Below are 19,802 nucleotides of genomic sequence, written 5' to 3' on the forward strand. Positions count from 1 at the left end.
GGAAAAGGTATCACGGAGGTTTGTGCGCTCCTCTTCGTGATCAGAGCAGTGCAGGAAGAGATGTTCGGCGCTGGCCGTTTCCTTGCAGGTCTGGCATATAGGGTCAGAGCAGCGTTCACCCACTCAACTCGCAGCTAGAACAAGCCGCCACGTGATGTGGAACCGATTATATGCCGCCAATGTTGATCATAGCCAGGCGCTGTGGTTGGCAAGGCATAGGACACGCGCCGAGTTCCTGACATTGTTATGGTTCGGCTATTGTCGTCATTGCAGCGATTGGACACGGGCCACTACCCGAATTATTATGAGCCCAAATTGAGTACCCTCGCAATGCTCGGGTCCAATCTATGAGTCGCATTCAAGTATCGTCACTGGACGGTGCTGCGACCGCCAAGTTACGTCATCATGTTTCCCGAAAGAGATTAAATGGAGACGCTCGCTTTTGTCCTTGAAATTACACCGCAACAAAGGAGTTTTTTGGCCAGTGGCATTGCGTGCCAGCATCCTTGAGTCGCGCTAGTGCCAGTAAGCTGGTGTAAAGTGAAAAACATTTCACTTGAGTATCGTCGCGTCACCCCTTTCACGAGAAACTATGTCAGTGGAATGTGCGTCACCGCGATTGATGAGGGAATTCAAAATTCTGAGATGTAAGTGAGTCAAGTGGAACCACCCTATATACAGTGAGATATAGTGAGGTCTATTTCCGTTGTGTACGTTTCCATACATCGGGTAAGACGTTGTCACGTCAAAATATTTCTTGTGATTATCACCGAAAAAACAGTACACTTTCCTATATTTTCTTGTGATTCAAAAGTATGATTACCTATAGTACAAGATATATGTGGCTGAAATGCGGCTCTAAACTTCACACCCGGCCGTCAGACCTGTTGTGCACACTTAGCGCGTGTCGCGCGTGGCGCCTGGCGCGTCTGTCTGAGCAGTACTTTAGCAAACGATTCTGGCGTCAATTTTGCACCTAAAAATATGCAATTTTTGGCAAACAGTTAGCCTCAAGTACTAAACGCAAAATAGTGCTCGTGATTTTTTATATCTTCTGCTTCTAATGAGCTGATAAGTTGTTTTCTGCTCAGAGAAGAACAGGTATCTATTCCGCACTATAATTATATCAAATCCGGCATAGGCTAAGAGGCGCGAGCTCTCCGTAAAAATCTAACGACCTTGGCGCTGACAGGCTTTGCGTAGTTGGAACAGCTAGACGCGCACAGTACCGTGACCAGCAAAAAGCCGCATGCGGCTCGTGAGCCGCGGTTTGGCCGCCCCTGTTGTATGCTCACCGAATGTCAATAGACACACACGCGAACGCAGCTCTGAAGTCAGCTCCAGACTCGCCATTGCCAGAATATCGTCTGCCAAAGTCAATGCGCCAACTGAATTCCGTTCACCCTTAAAAACACAAAACAAGCAAAAACGTTTTTTTTAACAATGGCCTTTTTTTTCGGGGGGGGGGGGGGGGGGGCACAATTTTATTGTCACATTGTTTCTAGAAAGCAATATTTATTTCGGGCTGAAAAACACTTTTTTTCAAATTCGTTTACGAAAGGCGACCGCGCCGCCTTTCGTAAACTTTATCAGTACATTTTCGAAAAAACAAAAATCCAACGTTATATCTAAAATTATGTCCGGAATGAGCTACGTCTTGAACATTATCTGGCAACTATTGCATATTTCACTTTTAAACAAGACAATCCTGAGACGCTGTGTACGTTTTTTCGACGTCTGTAATTTTAAGCGCCTGTGTGTTTTTAACGCCAAAATGGCGACATTGGATGCTGTTCTTTCATTAAATGGTGGTAGTATCACACGAGCCAATATTTTGAACTCCTATGGATTGAACCGTGGGTGAAAGACCATCAAGTCGGTGAGGGAAGCTGACCACACTCGAATATACTCTGCGAACAGAGCGACACACGACAAGTGAGTAAAGAGGCCTGACAAGCAAAGTGATAAGCCGAAAAAACGAAGACATGACTCTAACAATGACTATCAAGCTGGCGGCTATTGAAGAAATGGTCCTGACTGTGTTGACGCCAACAGCAATTTGTTATTCACCAGTTGTTGTTTTTTTACTTTAAGTTTAGTTATATCAAAGCAGTGTTCTTCAATACATAGGTACAATTATTTCTTTAACCTGCCATTATAGAGGGTTGAATCTTTATTCCGACCACCTATTGCTTTCGGAAAAGTGCTGACCGAGAGTTATATTCACCTAACAGTTTTGTGTTACACATTTTTAATACACTAGGAGAGTTGAAACGTCAGTACTAGAACAAAAAATTGATAAAATATTTAATTTTCAATTGGTTTAAATATTTTGGCTCAGCGGAAAATAGAAACACACAAAGTTTGCAATGAAATGATATATTTATATATATTCATGACAGAAATACTCATAACAGTTACAGAGAGAAGTGTTCCTCACCATGGCCTAAAATGCATGGGGAGTATAGGACTTACCCTCTATCCTTAGGCTTAGACTAGAAGCTCCGCCTTCCGCAGTGCTTTGGTTGCGCGTGCCTGCGCGTTCACATTTGTGTTTGCAAGGGCACAAAATTCGCGGTGAAGGCGGAGCTTCTAGTCTCGGCTTAAGGATGAACAGAGTAAAGCCAGCGCCGAAAGAGCCGTAGCGTTGGTGGTGGTTGACGACGACGACGACGAAGTGGCCGGTTTAGTAACCGGCCGACTGAGAGGGCGCAAGTCGGGAACCGCATGCATTGCTGAACGACTGTAACAAATAAATGTATTTGATTCCGAAATGTGAAATAGCCCTGCGCCTTGTTGTTATATCGCTGAGGACGAAGATGCAAGGCACGATTTTATGCGCTCTCAGAAGCCCATATACCATTTATGGGCTTTCCGATAACGTCGTATCCTTCCCCCCGGGACACGGTTGGCCTATTCTTTAGGCGCGCAATTTCATTGCGTCAAAATTACACATCAAAAATTTAGCACGCTTAAGTTTCTCGCGAGATTGAGTCCAAGGGTTGGCGTATATTTCCCGTCCAAAATGCGTTCACTATTTTGTCATGTACGCTGAAGATTCTCGCAACAAATAATTTAGAGCAGCCAGAGTAAACAAGAACCCTGTCAATCGCAAGAAAAAGACCGCATAAACAAAACAACAAAGGAAAGAGTTGTTTAACGTTTGGCTGTAACGGCCGGCGGTAACAGCCGCTTCAACGGCTGGCTGTTGTAACCGGTTGTAACAAAAACCGACACCGAAAGGCGTTACACTAATAGGAAACCTTATGAAAAGACGTCACTCCCCCTGGCAAGATTTCAACTCACAAACCTTGAGATAGTGTGCCAATTGCCTTGCCGACTGAGCTATCCAGGGTATTTGTTTTTATTGTCTAGGGTATTCCTTTTTTTCTTCTTTAAGCACTATATACAATTTACGTTACATATAAAGCGTAAAAAAACATACACGAAAGAAGTGAATGGTCAGATACGTTGCAATTCCCTTAGCGAAAAACCGGGGCTCTTAGAGTATACTTTATTTGCACTTCCAGAAGTATGCTTGTTGCTCTAAATTGGCCGGTTTTTAGTATACTTCTGACGCACTTCAAAGTAGCATTTCGCCATACTTTTAGTATACTTCTAAGCATACCTGTAAGAGGCATTTTAGTATACTTCTTACGCACTTCAAAAGTAACATTTCGCTATACTTTTAGGATACTTCTAAGCATGCCTGTAAGAGGCATTTTAGTACACTTCTTACGCACTTCAGAAGTAACATTTCGCCATCCTTTTAGGATACTTCTTCTAGTACACTTCTGAGCAGAATTTTAGTATGCTTTTATGCAGGCCTTTAGTACTATAAATTGTACCCCGGATTAAATTTGGAAGCAGGCTTTCAAATATAATCGGGGGTACACTTAATAGAACTTTTAAAGCATTTCACCAATTTATTCCTGACCAATTCCAGATAAGAAAAGTAGAAAATTATATTGATTTAGCAATTGCAGTGGTTTGCAGTTATCGAAACTGAAATGCATTATGTTACAGGCTTTAATGTAGACGAGTTCAAAGTGATGACAAATTAAAGTAAGAACTTTTTATTAAACAAATATTTTTTTCAATATAATGAACACATGTTGCCTAAAACAAACACTTACGATGGAACAAAAAACGTAATACTTTTAGTGGCTTACAAATATCACAGATGCACTTCAAGCTTTATAAACAAGCTCTTATTAGAAGAAAAAAATAATTACAAACTATCATGATGAGGAAAAACGAGCAAAAATAGTATTGCACCTGTTAATATAAAACCTACAATATTTATCATCTACCATGACTGAAGTAACATCCCCTACATGACTGAAGTAAAATGAATGAAAAAAGTTAATGCACTTGTTAAATAAAATCTAAATTAATCGCTAATCAGATTTAAGAGAAAAAAAAAGCCAATGCGCAAAATAAAAAAAAATGAAAGCTAATTTTTTTTTTTTTTTTTCATTCTGCAGTTTTCTTTTGTGTGTTGGAGGCTTTGTTTTGAGTGTAGGAAGCATTGCTGCACTTCCTTTACAGGTATTCTTTCACGGACTTCCGAGTTTCTCCAGGGAATTGGCAGTAACAAAAGCTGAAAAGAGAAGACAATAGACAATTAAGGAACTTGCCTTAAGACTCCATATTTACTTAATACTACTTAAAATTATACTTCAGGTCCACATAATTTTAGAAAATTTCACAAAAAGAAACCAACAACAAAAAGTTAATCATCTAAATATATTGAGCACGGGGACCAATGACTATGTTTATTGGCAACTGTGAAATATTGCTGCTGTGAAATAATGTAAAACAAGGCATTTCGTCAATTTGCAATGCATTAAAGGGATCATGAAACAAGTTTACTGTGGAAACAGTCTGGAGCTCGTTACTTTTATTTCTTTTACCTTATCACAAGTACGAGAAAACACACCGTGATCCCTCAAAATGTCGCGAGTGCACTGCGTAATCAGAAAGGAAAAAAGGGTCCATTTTTCATCATGCAGCTTATGGTGGCCACAGGAACTACTGGCTTGGCGCCAATAGTGGTTGAGTTTGCGGGTTGAGCAGGTATCTGCCCAATTTGAAGCTAAGGTTTTTATAAAAGTTGTCATTCACTCATTTGGCCCCCAATTCATGTCACACGCACGTGACCTGGAAAGGACTCTAAAGGTTGAGGGGCCCCCCAAGCTTAAGTCTATTTAATTTTTTTAATAAAACTAGTGCACCTTGGAAAAAATTGTTTTCTAATCTTCACTGCACATGCGATGGTGAGATACTGCCACACTTACTTGGCCGAAGTCTGAGGACTATTTCATAACCCCTTTAAAAGCCTGCAAACATAACATTCTTTGTGACAGGGACTCTCAAACTTTCTGACATCAGCGAACAAAAATTTACTAATGTTATTGTTAGCCGAGGAGCCCCTTCCACTCTTGGCATTGTTGCAATTGAGTGTATGACAATGGTATAGGAACGATTGAGGAAGTTCAGGTGCTGAAAGAACCCTCAGTATAAAAAAATTGGGTTGTGTGTGTGTTTATACAGCCTAGAACTTGGTCTGCCTCACAGGGGCGACGAGTCTCCCAGCTGTAGATGAGAAATTTAGCCAGTGCGGTACAGCCGCTAGCCTGGGGTCTTTAACGTGCACCACGCAGTAGTAATACACGACCGCACGCCGGTACGATGCTCATCCAGATCGAAACGGGCAGGGGTGGGGCTCGAACCCAGGATCCCTGGGTTCTGCAGCGCGAGCTTTCGCTCCACGTGCTCCGAGCTGGTGTGCGCTAGACCACTCGGCCACCGATCCCCCCTAACCCTCAGTATACTGTACTAGGAACCCTGTTCGAGAACCAGTGCCTCAGGATATTTGGCTAGAAAGTCGGAGATAGCGTAGCTAGACAATAATTTTAAACACACAGATGACCACATTTTTTTAATTTTGATTCTGACATCTATTTTATATTATTATTCAGGGTTTACTGATATAAAACCAACTGAGGCCATACTGTACCAAACAATTACTTTAAAAACAACTGAACAAGCTGAAAGTTTTTGAAAGATTCAGCAGCCTAAAGCTGGGGTAAACAGTCAGCTATCTTCAGAAAATTGTACACAAAAGTAAACAATACTGAAGTTTCGTTAAGTTTAATCGCTGATATAAATCGACGATCAAAATTAAGCAGAAGGAACATCAGAGTGAATTATAATCTAGGCAAAAATTAAAGTATGCTAGAACTGGGGCACATTATTGCAAACCAGAGGTGTAGCGCAAGACGTAATGACACAAAAAGACAAATACCTCCCCCGAAATAAGCCAAAAAGAAACAACCATCCATGAGTACCGAGACACAAGTCCAATGGTGACCAGACAAAAGCTCACCGGACAGAAGCTCACCCGTTTTTTTCTTAGACCCACACAATAGCTCACCCCCTTTTTTTTGGCTACCCGGTGAGTCACGAGCTGGGCCAAAGTGCAGACGCAATGGACATTGCACTATTTTTAGAAGAAGTGGTACCCCATCTCATGCAACGGTGTCGACAGGTAAGCCATAACAGGCACAGAAGCAACGATTTGGGACAAAAATTTAGGTCACCAAAATGAGTGGAGCTGAAGCTGATAAGATCAATCTGGGTTGACTCAAGGTATGCCACAACCGTCTGGAAAATATTTGCAAGGGGCTCCAGGTACACCGAGATCTACCAAGACTGCTGGAAACAGCCTGTACGGGACTGCATTTCCTTCTAACCAATCGAAAAACTTGTTTCCAGTCTAATCAACAAACCATGTGCCTATCAGATTTAATTCATTGTTGTGTTTTAGTGTCGCACGCATGCACCTAAGTTGTCTGCACTCGTGTTAAGACCAACATGAAATTTTCACGTGGTGAGCTTTTGACCGGTGAGCTTCTGTCTGGTGAGCTTTTGTCCAAGATTTAAGTCCAATATATGTCAAGAGTAAACTTAGTATTTGTTCCTGTTAAGTTTGATTGCAATAGTGCCTTGCCATTTCCTCTTTATGGCAATTTACTCACCTATCAAGTCCTTAACCTCCCTTTTTAAGAAGCTTTCCCTTCATTGCCGACCCCGTAAGGCAGCAGTTTGTCAGGGCCTCAGTTTCAAATACCATGACCGCGAGTTCCTGAACGTAAATGGATGGCTGCTTCGTGTCGACATGCTTCAACTGCGCTTCAGGAAGCGCAATGTCTCCAAAGGTTATCTGAAACATAAAAATAGAACCAAATACGGTCATTACATCCATATGAATGCCTTTTAGATGAGCGCATGTGCACGAATGGCCGTGACATGCTGGTGGTAAGGAAGTGTTTGATGAAGAGAGCTAGCTAATAGTAAAGAGGGTAATAAGGCTAGTTTGAACATTTACTATATAAAGTCCACTGGTCAGGCTAGTCACCATCACATTGGCGCAAAGCATTTTTGTTTAATAGGGCGATTGATGCCTCACTCACACGCTTTTTTCCTTTTTCCCAAATTTCATATGCTTCATGCAGTTCTCTGCTTGTTCTGTCATTGTATTTGCGAGAATCTTAACATAATGCAATACCAGGGAACAGAGGCATCTGCTGCAGTGAATGGCGAGGTGGCCAGACAGGCTGGCTGGCGTGGCAGCCACATGCTCACGGGCAGGGTCATTCCCACATCTGGCCCATATACACTGCCCCTCACAATATCGGTATCTGATACACAACGCCCAAAACACACCCAGCAATTTTATCCTTGTGTTTTATGCTGCAAGGCTAAGACGGCGGGGCTTGGGCCTGTTGATTCTGTGGCAGAACCAAGCCATCCTATTGTGTGCCGAAGACATCACAGTAGTGCGGTACCGCTGACCGACTTCCTTGAATTGTGTGACACTGAGTGTACATACCTGCCAACCTGTGGAATTTCAAATTCATAAAAGTCGCGCGGCTGCGGCCGGGGGGGGGGGGTTACGCGAAGCGATATGCAGCTTAATGTCAGCCTGGCCAGCGTGCGAAACGCTTACATCACACGTGTACGTGCTACACAATCCAAACTTCTCTTGCTTTTTGGGCGGCATGAAGCACGGAAATTTCGACGTGTAGGACTTCAGGAACACCTGAAAGTACCTCTTTTGAGGTTTCGAGTTCGGCATTGCGCCGCGAAGCCACAGTGACAAGGAGAATGCTACAGTTACACGCGCAACAAACACAGACGCCATACTTTTTGCCTCGAAACTGGCCGAAACAACGAGGCCCCAGCAACGTCTGAACACGCCGAACCAACTTGCACCTCTGCACCGCCGAACACACGAACAAAGGCTTTGAGCTTTGGATTGGTTTTCGATTCGTGGCCACCGGATAGACGGATAGTAAAAACCACGACGCTGCTGTGGACGGTACCTATCGCCCTCTTGTGGCAATACAAGATACCACCAACAACGGAGTTACAAAAACAACAACAAAAAAAATAAAAACATTTTTTTTGTAAGATTTGAAGCAAGATTCGTAAAATCGTAAAATTAGTCCCAATTTGTACATTTTACGAAAAAATTCGGAAGAGTTGGCAGGTATGAGTGTAAGTATGGTACCACATCTGGTCTTACATTGGGCCTCTCACGAGCAGGCTTGTTTATGCCTCAACTTTATTTAACAAGCTTTTGGCGACCTGAATTATACACATCTGCAGGTAGCTTGCTTCTGGATAAACAAACCCACTCGTGAGAGGTCCAATGTAAGACCAGCTGTGATACCATACCCTCAGTTTCACACAATTAAGGAAAGTCGGTCAGCGCCACCGCATTCCCGTGGTGTCCTTGGCATCCAATAAGATGGCTCGGCTCTGCCACAGAATCAACATCATAGAGCAGCCGTCTGAGCCTTGCAGCATAAAACACAATAATAAATTTGTGGATGCATGAATGAACGTGCCCATGAGCACGTGGCTGCCACGTGAGCTAGCCTGTCTGGCCACCTCGCCATTCACTGCAGCAAATGCCCCTGTTCCTTGGTGTTGCACGATGTTAAGATTCTTGCCAGATACAATGCCAAAACAAGCAGAGAACTGCATGAGGAATATGATATTTAGGAAAAAGGAAAAGAGTGTGTAAGTGGGGCATCAATTGCACCATTAAACAAAAATGCTTCGCGCGAAGTGGTGATGACTAGGCTGGCCGAAGAGGCCTACATAGTAAATTGTCTTTCCAAATAAACAACAGTTGCGAGTGTGCCAAGGCTAATAGTAATCAATATTATTGATTATTATTAGCTATATTCCTAACAGCCATGCAAGTGTCCCTCTAAGAGAACATGCACATGGACTGTAGTAAGTGCCTCCAACTATAATTACGCTTCACTCTGTGATTGCAGCCTCCGGAAGTTCTGAATTGGCAATCTTGCAGCATGCAGCAGTCGACTGGGGAAGTGTTATCGAAGCTGAAGAAAACATCCGCCGTCGAGCACATTCCAGGCTTGATCTGCGTCGTTTATTAAAGCAGTTTTCTGATTGTTTTTTTTTATTTTGAAAATGCTAGTCCTTAAAGGCAACGCCCAGAAATTTTTAAGAAACTTCTACACATTATGCGATCGAGAATGAAATGTGTCCCACAGTGGATACAGTAAAACCCCAATTATGCGTCCCCGGTTTATGCACAACTAAACGAGTCAGCAGAAACTCACTGATTTCTTTTGAAGTTCCAATGTGATAATAAAGATTGATTGGCACCTCTATTACACAATTTCTAGGTTACATTCATAGTTGCATGAGGGTTCTAGCTTCTTCAGATTCCAGCAGATTATCAGCTTAAAGGCTGTTTGGAAGTTCTGTATGTCTTTGACCCGTAACTGTTGTTTTTTGGATTATCCAATGTTGTCGCGCAGTCTCCTGAAAGTCACATAATCGAGGCACCACTATATCCTCCAGCTTTGAAAACGCCTCAACCGATTGAATGCTGCGCGCCCTACAGTGGCTGAATGAGAACTTCCGCTGGCCGCATTCGTGGAGTGTGGCAGCATCACTCGGAAAATCATCGAAAGATAGTGGTGAACCTAATACACTATTTCCATCCAGTTCCCAGAATTTAGAAGGCGTGCGTAGAGGCAATGAGGGATATATCTGTTGCAAAAATTGTTCCCTGGGTTCTAACTGAATAATATTTAGGTTATGAAAATGATCAGCAGAAAGCAGTCCTGACATTGTTGGGATGGCCTAAGCCTGCATGAACAGACTTAGGCCATCCCTACAGCATCTAATTAAAAAATATACAGCATCTAATTAAAAAAAAGAACCTTTTAAAAAAGAGGACGGGTCTGCTGAAACCTTGCAAACCACGAACAAAGCAAATCACTGAGATTTAAGGACACGACAGAAACAGAGACAACACAAAACAATTCAGAAATGAAACCAACAATACGGTTAGCACTGTTTGAAGAACCATTACCTTTCTATGCCTCAACATTGCTAAGCTTCTTCCATAGATTCCAATGCTTACCTCTTCGCACATCCTGGTGGAATGTGGAAACTTAGGCCTCACATTAAAAGGTCAGTAAGTATAGCTATGGTTCTAATAGTTGAACCTCTCTAATAGGCACATTTTTTGCTAGAACATATGGTTCGTTCACACTTTTAAAAAGCAGTCTTGCTGCCGACCGAATTTGGTCACCAAAAAAAGACCGAACTGTTCAGGCTTAGCAGAATGGACAATTGGGCGAGTTTACGGTAGAGATCATTATAACTTACAGTGCGACTAGGACAAAGAGAGACAGAGGAGAAAACACAGGCCAAGCGCTTAACGAGCAACTGATTCGATTGAAAAGGAAATACATATGATGATGCTGCTGCTCGTCCAGGCATGCCCCTCCGTGGTCCTGGCGCTTTTTCTTTCACTTAACACGATACCAGCCGAATTATCCGAGATACAAAAAGCCGATCTCGCTCTTTATCAAAGTCACTGTGGGCTGGCTCACACACAAGGATCCGTTTTGTGTTATGTAGTACGTCTGCATCATTTCTCGGGGTAGTTTCTGGTTGTGTCGGAACATCACTGTCGTGTTGTTCAAAAGGGGTCGGCATCCGCAATCCCGGTAATGCATTGTGAGATGTGTGTGAGCGGTTCCTTTCATAGAACTGTGGTGTTTTCGTAGTCTTATGTTGAGGCAACTCCCAGCTTGTCCTATGTAGGCACGCCCGCAGGAAAACGGGATCTTGTAGACCACACCTTTTATGCAGGCGACAAACTGCATTCCGTGTTTGATGCTGCAGCGGCTGTGAGATGTAGGATCGTCATTTCTCGCACGTTTGTTGGCTGTGGAGCACACAGATCTAAGCTTGTGGCGGGCGGAAAAAAACAACATTCACATTGTATCTCGTGGCAGCTTTCTTGAGTCCGTGGGAAAGACGGTGGATGTACGGTATGACTGAAGTTTTCCTTTTCTCTTTCTGCTCGAGGTCACATTGCTCGATCTCTGGATCTGTTTTAAGGTATTTCATGATTTTTTCGCAAGCTGAAGTAATGACCGAATTAGGATACCCCGAATCCTTGAACCGTTGAATTTGGGACATGAAGCTGGAACTCAATTTGTGGATGCATGTGCTTGTTAAGTCTGTCCTCAGACAGGAAAATGCGATGCCTTGTGTGACGAGTTTGGAGTGGGCTGAAGTCCACATTCATCGGATGGCAGGACAAGGTGTACCTACAGAAGTCCGGAGTATGCATAGGGTCGAGGGTAGCCTCTGTGCTCAGTAACATCTTCCTAGGCAAGATCCATCGAGATCTGGAACCTTGCTTGGAGAAAAACACCAAAAAAGTGTTTAGGTACGTAGACGATTATTTGGTCTTCGTTGAGAGGGCTAATTTCCATCAGAAGCTTGACGATGGGCTGAAGATCTTCACGAAAAAAAGGCAAGGACTTCGATTCACCTATGAAGCCCCAAAAAAGAACCTTATTGAGTTCCTGGATCTCCGCATCAAAGAGGGGGATGATCATGTTTGCTGGTGTTACAGTCCCAGAACAGCAAAGGCTCTTCTAAACTTTCAGTCAGCCCACTCTAAACTCGTCAAACAAGGCATCGCATTTCCCTGTCTGAGGACAGCTTTAACAAGCACATGCATCCACAAATTGAGTTCCCACTTCATTTCCAAAATTCAACGGCTCAAGGATTTGGGGTATCTTAATTCGGTCATTACTTCAACTTGCGAAAAAATCGTGAAATACCTTAAAACAGATCCAGAGATCGAGCAATGTGACCTCGAGCAGAAAGAGAAAAGGAAAACTTCAGTCATGCCATACACCCACCGCCTTTCCCACGGACTCAAGAAAGCTGCCTCGAGATACAATGTGAATGTTGATTTTTCCGCCTGTCACAATCTCGGCTCTGTGTGCTCCACAGTCAACAAACGTGAGAGAAATGACGATCCGACATCTCAGCCGCAGCAGCATCAAACACGGAATGCAGTTTGTCGCCTGCATAAAAGGTGTGGTCTATAAGATCCCGTTTTCCTGCGGGCGTGCCTACATAGGACAAACTGGGCGTTGCCTCAAGATAAGACTACAAGAACACCACAGTTCTACAAAAGGAACCGCTCACACACATCTCGCGATGCATTGCCGGGATTGCGGATGCCAACCCTTTTTTAACAACACGACAGTGATGTTCCGACACAACCAAGAACTACCCCGAGAAATGATGGAGACATACTACATAACACAAAACGGATCTCTGTGTGTGAGCCAGCCCACAGTGACTTTGATGAAGAGCGAGATCGGCTTTTCGGATCTCGGATAACTCGGCTGGTATCGTGTTGAGTAAAAGAAGAAGCGCCAGGGCCACGGAGGGGCATGCCTGCCTGAGCAGCAGCAGCATCATATGTATTTTCTTTTCAATAGAATCAGTTGCCAGTTCAGCGCTTGTCCTGTGTTTTCTCCTCTGTCTGTCTTTGTCCTAGTCGCACTGTAAGTTATAATGTTGAGGCTTACTACTCCCTGCCGTTCCCATATGATGTATCTGGGAAATCAGTTTCCTTAGTATAACCCTGCCGTGCCAGTGTGCGTCGGCGGAGGAAGTTAGGAGGTCAACTTTTGACAAACACCATGCATTACTTTGAGTAGGTTACCTATGCTCATTGCTCAGTGACAACCAAGAAATATGCGAGCACCGAACGAAAGCTGTCCACAGCACGGGGTCTGATTTTCGTCTTGGCGAGAGTGAAGGAGCTAAAAGACTGTTTGCAAATATGTTGCCTGTCAGTGCGAGAAAAAGAAGAGTTTGGGAAGTCAACGCACTGGATTTTCTGTGACCAAAAGGGGGACCGAGCAGAGCACAGATTTAAGATTAATAATTAGTGAAGCATCATCAATCAGGTGCGACTCGTGTTCTCACCGAATGGGCAGTCAAGGCTGACATGACACTCGTGTTCAATCCGCGCTTCACACTGACTCCTTTTAGGTAACATGGAAAATCGGTGCTAAAACCTCAAGTTCGTCTAAATTGTGTTGGTTTCGCCTGCCATGAAGTGTCAATCACCGACGAAAACAGAACAAAAAAGACATTGATGTATCGTCTGCTAAACGAGATTTAAAATGATTTGTGAACGTCTGCTGTATCACAAAGGATGCAATAGACCTTTTTTAAAAGCTGCATCTACCTACCCTGGCACCAAAAGGCAGTGTGCTGTCGCAAACCAACTGTAGCTGAGGACAGAAAAGGCCGAGCAAGACAAGGAAGGCAAGCGGCAAGGCCATTGCAAGCTGAGGAGGCATGTGACAGAGCCTTGCACGAGACATCCTCGCGCCGCCGAAATTCATTTTCTTGCTGCACATAAGCTGACATTCCCTGGTGTGACATATGGCAATAGAATTCCTGCCTTTTGTTCTAATTAAAAAGGTTTCTCCAGCAAAAAAGAAAAAAAAAGATCAAAAAGGTCTTTGATCGATCCGCTAGCCACAGGATATTCCACAGAGTTCTGACACCCAGCGTCAAAAGTCTGCGATTGTGGTTCGAGCATCAAAATAATCTGATCAAATTTCGACGCCCAGCGTCAAAATTTCGTGTGAATGAGCCATTACGGTTAGGAAAAAGACAAGATAAAAGATTCACACCTTTAACTGCGATGTGAAGAAAAAAAATTGTTACATACCATATTCTACACAATATCCTCTTGAACCACAGGGCCTGCCACTCCACGAGTCTCCATAGCCGCAACAAGGGGTGGCACGCCTGCCGGTAGGAAGCATCAAATTATAAGAAAATTACTGGTTCAACAGTCAACACTGAAATCACAGGCGCTTTGAAGTTACACACATGTGACACCTGGTTTAACATTAAGGAAAATTAAAAGTGCACACGATTAAAGCAAACACTGCACCAAACTTGCTCCTAGACTTCAAACTTTTAATATGAATGGTGGGAAAGCATGAAGCTGTGAAATCCAAGCCTGAAATCCCATGCTGGACATGTGTATACTCACCATAAAGAAACCATTTGTGAAATTATCCGAGCCCTTTAACTTGCACTAGAAATATTGCTCTCCCTTCAGACTGCTTCGCCACCCCCAATACCCCTCAAATCTCATTCCCTGATCTTAGTCAACTCAGTTCAGTGGCTGTCACTTTTATTTTCAAAATTTCTCTCCTAGTGCACATTCAGTATTTTTGTGCATATTTCACTGCTTTCGACACGGGCACTCACTGTCAACACGTCCGCTTCACAAACCGCTCCCAAATCGAGTAAGAATGCTGCTGCCACTCTATATCATACTATGAGTGGCCCCCATTTCACCTATGTACAGCTGCAACTTTAAAGAGAAATGCACAAGCTATTCCTGTAAGGAGAACAGCAAATTGAGGCATGAAAATTGACACTGTGTGTAAACATAGAGACAGTCAAACTCCAAACCCAAGCAGGGTCAGCTCTCGCATCACGATTCAGTGCTTTACCATCACAGATATTGCCTACCCTGATTTTGAAAAAGTCTCTCCTGTATCAGCATTCAGTTTAACGAAAAAAACTTACAGAATCACAAAGAATGGTAGCAGCAGTAGTACTCATTTTGGGATATGAAGAAGCTTGTTGACCATTTAACGCAGGGAATTAAAGCAAAGTGTAAATAAGAAAAATGTTTTAAACTTTATTTTTTTGCTTTGTATACATCTTTGTAAGTATGGCCTATGGGCGCCGCCATCTTGCTTACTGGGGGGTACTTAGGTACACTGTGGGCCGCGCCATAATCTGACTACGTCTTCTTCTCAAGGCATCGTAGTTAGGTTATGGCGCAGCTCACGCGCTCTCCAGCTAGGAAGATGGCGGCGCCCAGGGGACGTACCTGCAAATGTGTATATGTAATCGATCACTAAAGTTATTTTTGGTGCAAATGAACTTCTAAGCAAAAAATCTTTTAGGTTGCAAATTTGCGACATCGAGCAGTTAGGCCTGGACAAATAGGTTATACTGTTTCACCTTACATCCGGATGCAGAGGACGCTACGTTACAACCTCGACCTCCTGTGCTCTGGCCTCGGCCGCCCTAGCCTCAGCGTCCCCCAGTCAGGTCGGTCCTGGTCTCAACCTGCTCCATGCTGGCTTCAGCCTCGGTGGCCCTGCCCTGGTTTCGGCCTCGTTGGCCCAGGCTTTGACCTTATTAGCCCTGGCTTCGGCCCCGGTCTGAGGCTCACTGGCCCTGGTCTCGACATTGTTGGCCCAGGTCTCGCCCTCCTTTATCCGGGACTCCTTGGACCTAGCAGAGGCCTCTTCAGCAGAGGCCAGGGCAGGTACAGCGAAGACGGGTCCTCGAGCTTGTGATGCAACGTCCTCAGGATCCCCAGAAGATGCACGGAGCTATAAACAGAAAATATAAGCAGTAATGATAGATTATCAGAGTTGTACAACAAAGTATAACATTGGAAGTCCTAAGCAACTGCTTCCCAGAAGTGACCTCTGACTGACCCGCAAAGCTGCATTCCCGTTGCCACCAACTTTTTCTAATGCTGAGGAAAATAACATCATATGTCATCTGCCCTCACAGTGCAAAGGTTACTGAAACAGTATATCTAGTCTCCAATTACTTCAGCATTCTGAACAGCTTGCAGTTTGCATGAATGAATAATTGATAAGTACACTTGAAAAAGCAATAATGACATTGATTAAAATATATCTAACCAAGCACCAAAATGGCAACATTATATAAATCTGATGCGCTCTCCATAAAGCTAACACTTTCTAACAAAAATGTTGTTATACATACCCTGTGACCTTTCAGCTCCTGGCGAAGCTTTTTGAGAAGCTTGTCCTCCACAGTGTCTTTTTTTTTTTTTTTCTTGTGGGCTGCTTGTTCTGCAACGAGTGATTTCAAGAAAAAAAAATCAGCAAGTTTTTGCAAAATTTCGAAAGACGTTGCGAACGTCGCTGTTGAAGCCGCAGGATCACAGCGTGGTTCATGTTCCGAAGTTCCGCGATTATAAGCTGCGCCACTGTAAACTCATTTCCTTGACGTCACACTTCGAGCAGAAGAAGCTCTTGTCGAAAAAATAATCAGCGACGGACTCACCCGGTCTGTGTCCGCCGGAGCATCATCTCGTAGAGTGCGAATCGTCATCATCGGGGAACACCATCTGTAGTTCTTCAGCCCATTTCGACCAAGTTTCCAGTCGCTTCCCGGTCGTTGGATGCCACTCAAGCCGTCCCGCTCACCTTCGATGAAGCAACAGCGAGCGTTATTTCATCGCTCCACCCGGACTGCGTTGCGCCGCCACCGTGTTGATATGCGCCTCCCAGTCCCGCGCACTTCATGGCGCTCGCTGCCGACGACGAGTCAGAGAAGGCGGGAATGGACGCCGTCAAGTCTGGCATCGCGGTCACCGATGCGAAGCCCGGTTGCGACGCCAGGGTCCGTACGAGCTCACGGTCCGCGGCCATGGCTGTGCTTTCTCGTCGAGTCAACGGGAACACTGAACGGCCTCTCGTCGGTGGCGGAAACAATGGACGCGCACCACCGCCCGCGAAGAAGACTCACGTTCATCGGCGTGAACGTGGCTGTCGCAGCCACCACTGTTCCGGGGAGGCTCAGCGGTAATCCCACTTCGGAATGCTAAAGTTTTCGAAGTAACATCATCGAACGTTCATAAAAAAAACTGGTTTATTTAAAGACAACAGAACTGACGGCTGATCAATCCGGCACCATCTGGATGATTGTATGGGTATGGATACTACTGCGGCACCTTGCAACGCACTTTGTAACGGGCGGTAGCTTGCGCCACCTAGCTTAAGTCTAAAAAGCGACGTATTTGCAAACGTGGTCGGTCACGCTCGCGACTGATAGAAATACCAAGAACTCAAACGCGTCACGACAGCAACAGACCCCAAATCATTCGAATTTTAACACTGCAATGAAACCACGCGGAGCTCTCAGACGCAGACACGATGAAGCTTGTTTTTTCTGCGTCGACGAAACTCAGGAGCATCGATTTCGCGACCCGGTGCACCACTACACAAACTGCACTGCTTTATAATCCGACTGAGAACTATCGACGACAGAAGATTGCTCGTCGATGTTGGTGGGGCAAATAACACGTAGCACTGATGATTAAACGATGGAATTACAGACGTAGTCGGTCATGCTCGCATATTTGTTGATTGTCACCAAGCAATCACTTTCTTTGTACGCGGTGTTCGGATTCATCCGCCAAGCGCCTGACTTTTGCGGGTTGCGATGTGATATCAGCCTCCCGAAGCTGGTGGATCAAACGGTAATAGCGTATCTCACTCGCTGTTGCAGGCTGCTCACCGCGTCCGTGTAACCAGAACGAACTGGAAACGACAACAACTACGCTGAGACTGCAGCGGCTACCTTTCATATTCCTGAAGATATCAACTAAACGTACCTTTCACAGTTTTTCTTGCGCTCTTGTGAGGGGTAACCACTGCGTCAACGCAACTATTGTTGTCGTTTCCAGGCGGCTCATTTCTTGATCGCCCCGCCGGGAAGCTACGCGTCCACAGCGTGTGCGCAACTTATAATGGTCACTACACTCATTCTGGGACGGTGCAATCGCAGACGTAGTCGGTCACGCCTGCCACCGGAACGCTGAGAACTCGATCAGGGGGCTCACGTACAGCACTGAAACGCCACAGCGCTCGAAACAACGCGAGCTGCTGACGCCATTTCATGACACAGACACAGCGACGAAGCACAATGTTGTCCTCATTTCATGGTGAGCGCAGCTAAGCATACTCGGTGCATGCTCTGATTATCCTTTCAGCGCACTTCCATAGTAAACTTTTCGTTCACTAAAAGAAACCTTAGAGAGGCAACTGATAAGTCACTGCACGAATACTTACAAGATCCTTCCAGCTTACTTCCATAACGTTCTTCTAGTGCACTAAAAGATACCCAGGACAGGCTACTAGTAAGACGCTTCGCATGAACTTAGAAGCTACTTAGGTCTTAGCTAGTTTACTAAAAGTATACTATTACAGTACTTACTTCAAGCATACTAAGAAAGGACACTAATAGTACAAGCCTACTTCTGGCTAGCATCCTTTAAGGACAATTTTAGTATACTTCTTGAGAATGAGTACCTTAAAAGACCGTAAAGTATACTTAAAGTAACCTAGTTTTCGCTAAGGGAATATATCACATTACAAATTGAGAGCGTTAAGAGAAAATATTAGAAAGCTCGCAAATAGTTAAAAACAAGGAATGTTCAATACACTCCAGTTTTACTCTCCAGAAAACATGCAAAGCGGAACCTAACGTCATACAATGAGCTATCAAGGTTCGATCGTACGGATCACGCAAAACCTAGCTCATTCGAGCGGCACGTGAATGGGCTCCGCGCGTCGCGGCCTTTCTCGCGATGCGTGTCAGAAATGAAAGCGAATCTTCGGTAGACAGTTCCATTCAGACGCCCTTCTTTTCTTCTCTAAACGGCATATCGCCGATTCTGTGCTTACCAATCTTTGTCAGCTTGATCAAACTCGTAAAGCCTTTAATAAATATTTATTTTTTTTGCGTTTGGTTAATAATATTGCACATTCTAAAGCTTGGCGGTACTTTAAATCCAACTCCACGCAGATCTTATGAACCACGCAGATACCTTACCAAGTGAAATTTGCAAATAAGAAACATTAAATTACATCTTAACGCCTTTGTTATATGTTACCGTGATATAATTACCTGAGGACAGCAGCAGATGTAGTTCGGTTTTATTCATTGTAATTTTGTATTATACATAATCATCATTTTCAGAATACATAACAAAGTATCAGTTCATATTTTCTTTGTAAAATGAGATCATAACCAAGAAGTCAGTAGGTGTCGAAACAAAATCTACGCTCCATAAGCAACGTCTGAATAATGTAGTTGCACGTTTGTCATATATATATATATTTTTAAAATGGAATGTGTAGATCGCAACAAGGCTAAAAAAGCTAATCTAGAAATAAGCGGTACTTTATTTGTTTTATAATCACTGATAAACACTTTCGATTAACTAGAGTAATAGCTATATGTATCATATTGTAAAATGAGCCTCGCAGCTATAAGTATCATAATAAACTTTGTTTTTTAAAGATTATTTTGTAAACACTTCAAGGTTTTCCCGGGCAATATAAGGGCATATAAAATTGTATAACAAAACCAGTGCAAGGAGGGCAAAGGAAACTTTTCAGAAATATATGTTTAGGTGGTTCTCTCTATATAGTATGCCGGCCGAGATTAACGCTTCATCAGATTCTTTTACTAATTATATATACCAGGCTATCAAGAGTTTTCTTATACCTGTCCAATGGGAAGAGAAGAGGGTGTAGCGGTGTTTCTAAGAT

This window comes from Ixodes scapularis, unplaced genomic scaffold, assembly GCF_016920785.2.
Source record: "Ixodes scapularis isolate PalLabHiFi unplaced genomic scaffold, ASM1692078v2 PGA_scaffold9__187_contigs__length_104089568, whole genome shotgun sequence".
Taxonomy (NCBI): domain Eukaryota; kingdom Metazoa; phylum Arthropoda; class Arachnida; order Ixodida; family Ixodidae; genus Ixodes; species Ixodes scapularis.